Source organism: Molossus molossus, unplaced genomic scaffold (assembly GCF_014108415.1).
Source record: "Molossus molossus isolate mMolMol1 unplaced genomic scaffold, mMolMol1.p scaffold_m16_p_7, whole genome shotgun sequence".
Taxonomy (NCBI): domain Eukaryota; kingdom Metazoa; phylum Chordata; class Mammalia; order Chiroptera; family Molossidae; genus Molossus; species Molossus molossus.
Genome location: NW_023425401.1, coordinates 104,355,535 through 104,361,395, shown reverse-complemented (window position 1 = coordinate 104,361,395; position 5,861 = coordinate 104,355,535).

Sequence of the window (5,861 nt, the reverse complement as noted above, 5' to 3'; positions counted from 1 at the left end):
TTCTTACACAAATATCAATTACTTTACTAATTATTGCTTTTCAGTGTATCTTAATACCTAGGAGGCTTAGTCATCCTCCCTCCTCTACACCTTAGACTAAAATTTTTTACTTTCATTACCTATTTTAGGGCCTTTATTTTTCCACATATATGTTAAAACTGATATGCCAATTGGCCTCATGAGCTTCTTGTAATTATTAAAAATGCACTTAATATATCCCAAATTTTTGAAAGTTACATTTTTACAAGGAAAAGTCACTCAAGAACTTGGTATAGTTTTATGTTTATTTGGATTTCCTTTCTTGTCCTTTATTAGAGTTTAGTCGTTTTCTTCAAGAGGCACTTAGGCATTTTGTTAAATTAGTTCCATATTATATCCTGTGTGTTGCTACTGTAATGATATGTTATTTTTACTATAGTTATAATTGATTGTCACTAGTATACAGGAATCTTATTATTTATTTATTTTTTCTTCATTGATTTTAGAGAGAGAGGAAGGGAGAGGGAGACAGAGATAGAAACATTGATGAGAGAGAGCATTAACTGGTTGCCTCCTGCATGCCCCCCACTGGGGATTGGGCCCACAACCTGGGCATATGTCTGACCGGGAATCGAACTGGTGACCTCTTGGAGCATGGGTCAACGCTCAACCACTGAGCCACACCGGCTGAGCCTTATTTACTTTTATATGTTGATCTTATATTGGGACATCTTGCTGAACTTTCTTATTAGCATGACTAATTTGCTCATTAAGTCTCTTGGATTTTAAATGTAAATAATCATATCATCAGCAAATAATTATAGTGCATTCTCCTTCATATCATTTATTATTTTCTTTCCTTTGTATTGGCTAGAATCATAAGTACAATTTACACACAGGAAATGCATCTTGTTTCTGACTTAACAAGAAGTGCCTCAGATTTATCCAGTAAGTACTTTTTGTATATAAGTTTTATTGGACTATAAAGTTCTCTATTTCTAGCTTTCTAAGAATTTTTATCATTTCTTTCATGTATATTGAACAGACTGTTTTCCTCTCCTTATGCAATGTGATAGTGAATTCATAAATTTTCTGAAATTGAATCATCTCTGTAATCCTGGAAACATTGTCACTTGGCAAAAATATGCTGTTGTCTAAAAATGTTGAATTTCTTTGGATAATATTAAAAGATGTTGTCATCTATAAAATTAGTGTATACTTTTTGCATAATATACTTATGAGAATTTTTAAAATCTAGATTATGCAAGCCTCTTAAAATGAATGTGGCAACGTTTCTTTCTATTTTCCATTTTCTGGAAAAACTTTATCATATACGGTGATTATGTGTCCCCTGAAACTTTGGTAAAGTCCACTTGTAAAATTATTTTCCAGGGTGTAATGAGAAAGGCAGAAAGGTTATCTTTTCAGAAGCAACTCAATGTTATTAATGATTATAATTCTACCCAAGTTTTCTGTTTCTTCTTAGGCCAGTTAGACTTTTATTTGCAGATATGTGTATATTGTACCACTACTACTTTTTAATAATATTTTTTGTTATTTCTAATCTCTATTGCATCTATTTTAATTTCTACCTTTTCATTTTTTTAATTCTATCTTTTCTAATATTTCTTTGGTGAGAATTCCAGAAATGTATCTGTCTTAGAATTTTCAGAGAATCAACTTAAGATTTTGGTTATACTCTGTTTTGTTTCTCTTCTATGCCCCTAATTTTTGTTTGTTTGTTTGTTCATCTTCTCCCAAGGATATTTTTCCGTTGATTTTTTTAGATAGAGTGGAAGGGAGGGAGGGAGAGAGAAAGAGAGAGAAACATTGATGTGAGAGAGACACATTGACTGACTGCCTCCCGCATAACCCCGACCAGGGCTGGGGATCGAACCTGCAACCCAGGTCCACGCCCGTGACCGGGAATCCAACACTCTAACTGCTGAGCCAAACTGGCCAGGGCCCCCTAATTTCTTCATGTATCATTGTAATTTCATTCATTGTTGATACTTTAGGTTTACTCTATGGCCCTTTTTCTATCATCTACATTTCTACAAATTTACTCCCCCCAAAATGTGCAAAGACCCCAAAGAAAGAAACATTTCCTCCTTATGGCCAGAGCCATAGATATCATCGAACTCAATAACTGAACCCAGCTTGTCTCTGCTGAAGTCAGAGAGGAGCACTGTCTCGTCCCCCTGGGTGCAGGCACCCCACCAGGCCATGTGCACTCGAGTGACCAACGGTGGAGGAATGTGGAGATGATGTAAGTATTTCCAGTCTCTCCAAACACAGACCCACATGATTCCAAATCTGAAAAAAACCACAGCAACTCTCTGAGAGGGGACAGAGGCACCACTGAGCTGAGGACTCTCTAAGCTCAACCAGAGACATCCCCATGTTGACACAACTCTTCAAATAAAGCCAGACTCCAGCCAAGGAAAACGTCAGGCAGGAAACTCCCAACTCCCCACTGGGAAATTTCGCTTTAGGTCAGGGCTGCTACATCCTGAAGATTATGTCCAAGATTCTCTCGGCTCTGTTTCCAAAATTCTGAACCATGACTACACTGCTGTTTGTGTGCGATGGCATCATCTCTGGGAGTCCTGATCGCTAAGGACTGTCCAGACCGAGTCCCTTCCCGATGGCCTCTTACCTTCTGGGGAAACTACATGCACAAAAAGCATGAGGACCAGAGGGCAGTCCACATCCTGACAGCTCAGAGCCGGGGAAAGATGAGATAGAGCCCTCCGTCGGAAACCATGTGGATCATGGCTCTTCAATATAATAAGTGACATTTCTGTAGCACTTTATAAAATGTTTTCATAAGTAAAAATCTAATTTAAGATCTCCAAACAGCATTTTACAGGTCAATCATAAACTGTTGTTTGTTTTTGTTTTTTTTAAAAAAAACAACAACAGAAAATAAGCAGAGGAAGTATAGACATCGAAGACAGACAACTGACTTGAGTGTTCTCGACTGCATAGAAATGGGAGCTTGGTGAAAAAATGGGATCAAGAGAGCCTGTCTTGGACAAATAGCAGTTTAACTCACATAGATGAGGGATCTAAGATAGCCTAAGTCATAGAAGAAGAGGATGTAATAGTGGTGGCCAGGCGCAGAGGGGTTACCCAAAGGGTACAACATTTCAGTGATGACTGATGAATAAATTCTAGGGACCTGCTGTACAGCCTGGTGTCTGTAGATCACAATGCTGTGTTGTGCACTTCCGGTTCTCACACGCTCCTGCAGGGCGCCCCCTACTGGCCACACTCTGCTTCTCTGACCTCATCTGTTGCTTTTCTGCCCCCCTTCATTCCACCCTAGCCACAGTGGACTCCTCACTGGCTCCGACATGCCAGGTCTGCTCCCCACTCAGGGCCTCTGGCTGCCTAATGCTTCTTCCTGGGGTGTTCTTCCCCCACATCTCCACATGGCTCACTCTGAACCCCCTCCCAGGTTTGTCCCAAACGTCAGCTCTCCTCTCAAGTCTTCCTCAAACATCCTTTTCATAATCGCATGTCCCCTCCTCACATTTACTATCCTCGTTTATTTTTCTCCATTAGACCAGCTCATCACTTTCAAACATGCTGTATAATCGTCTTAACTTGGCTATTGTCTCTTCTCCCTAGAATGTGAGCTCCATGAGGACAGGATTTTTCTTTTTTGGTATTTTGCTACCTGATCTGTACCACAGTACTTAGATCCAAGCATGGCACATAGTAGATGTTCAATAAACATGTGTTGAATTGTTGAATCAATGAGTAAACAAACGAGCCCATGAATTAGAACAGATTGCCTCGTAGCATCCTACTGCTGGTACTCATCTACATGTGAAACCGCAGGGTAATTGACAAATCAAAGCAAGTTTTCAGCTCCCAAACTTCGAGGGACCTGCCAGAGTCCTCTAGTTTATACTCCAGGGTCAGGAGTATCTGCTGGTGGTGGAAGCTTCCTAATGCAGTTTCCTGGGTCCTTGGACACGTGGGAGAGTTGGAAAGGAGATTCATTCATGCGTCTCAACAGCCAGCCCCGGCTCTAGCCATTGGACAAATTAAGACACCTAAGGCCTATCAGGCACCTCATACTCCACTAGGGTTCTGAAGATGCCACCTGGCCCGGCATACAGACAGGGGAATTATTATGACGAGGGAGGAACAAGGAACACTCCGGGGAAAGAGTGTAATACCAGTGGGACAGACAGCATTCTGGACAGTGGCCATGTGAGATAGGAAGAGTTGTTTGTCTTTGGACAGCTGGAGAGTCACTGTATGTGTGCCCAGCCCCACTGAGGCCTCCAGCCCGGAGGAGGGGTGTTGTGGTGAGGGCATTCATCTCAGACGCCTTTGCTGTTGCCCGTCCTCCCTCTGGAAGGGACTAGTATGCTCCCCTCCCCTCTCCCCACCTCTCCGAGGATATACAGCAAGGTCAGATAGCAGTACCGACCAGACACAGCTAACCAGAAACCACTGTGGAAACCCCTGCTGGGTGATCTCCCCTCTGATGGCCTCTCCATCTCTCACCCTGTCTCCCCGACACCTGCTCGCTGCCGCTCACGGTCTGCTGTTGTTCGTTTAGCCTGTGACGTTTCTAACCTCCGTTGGGCATGACCTGAGTCTCCTCTCCAACCATCTCTGAGTCATCCCTCTCTTTGGCCCAGGTAAGGAGAAACGTGGTGTTTGTAGGGTACGTGGGCAGAGAAGAGAAGGAGTTAGCCAGGATGGAGCATGGAAAGAGGGAAATCAAAACACTTCCCGACTAGGTTTGCCCAAAAGAAATCACTCCTTGTGAGAGAGCATTTCTTCCATGCCATCACCTTCTTGGGTCAGACCTGGTACCCCACATCAGCAAATTATGGGGCATGTGATGTTCAAGGTGCTCTAACTTGTGGACCCCTTTAATCTAGGGTACACCGAGGTGGGTGCAGTATGAGGACCATGAGGCCGCTACAGATGCCAGCACTTTTAGGTTCTTACATATTTTTATTCAGCATCTTTGGCCAAATGCATCTCCTGCCTCAGCTTTTCCAACCAAAAAATTGGGAGCACCCTGTCTTCTCCTCAGGTGGACAGAGGTTCTCACGGAGAGAGGCATTCGATGATACATTGTTTCCACAGAAGAATGTGCTAAGAATTGAATGGAGGAAAATATCCTCGGGCCAACTTTGAGAGGCAGAATGGAGAGTATTCATGAAGATGACACCCGTGATTATTAGTTAGCTCCACGGGACACACACATTTGACCACACAAAAACCTCCTGTCATGGTATTGTCAGTGGCTCCATTTACTCATCCCTTGCTTCCGGGCCAAAGATCGAAGTCCCCAGGCCCCAAACCGCACCAACCACAGTGACCCGTGTCCCTCGAAGAAGACCTGGGCCACCATCAGAGACCACCCCTGGGCTGGCTGAATCCTGGGTGTTCTAGTTCATTTCCTCTGGTCTGTGGTTGCTTTTTCTCAGCAGCCACAGGAGTGTATCCTGGAAACGATGGTAGCAGCGGGATGGGGAGGAGAGTATCCGTGGGTAGAAGCTCCTGAAGCCAAAATCCTGCACACCACTCTCCGAGGTGAAGGGTTTGCTGAGGGACCCGTGTCTTTCTGAGACAGTGTTGCGGAGGTATCAGTGGGCTTCTCCTTCATGGTGGCTGGCCTAGGACGGCACCGTATTTCTTTTTCACCAGTGGATTTTTGTGCTGGTGTTTTTTTCAGTTGAATGAATCATGAAAATACCCTGGCAGAACTAAGAAAGCCGGCTGTCCTCATCCAAGCAGCTGCCTTGCCCTGTGCCTTAGTCCCAGCTGTCAGTCTGTGGCCAACAAGACACAGAACAGCATCTTTCCGTGGGAGGATCACCTGGGTTTGGCGGGGAGCCCTCTTG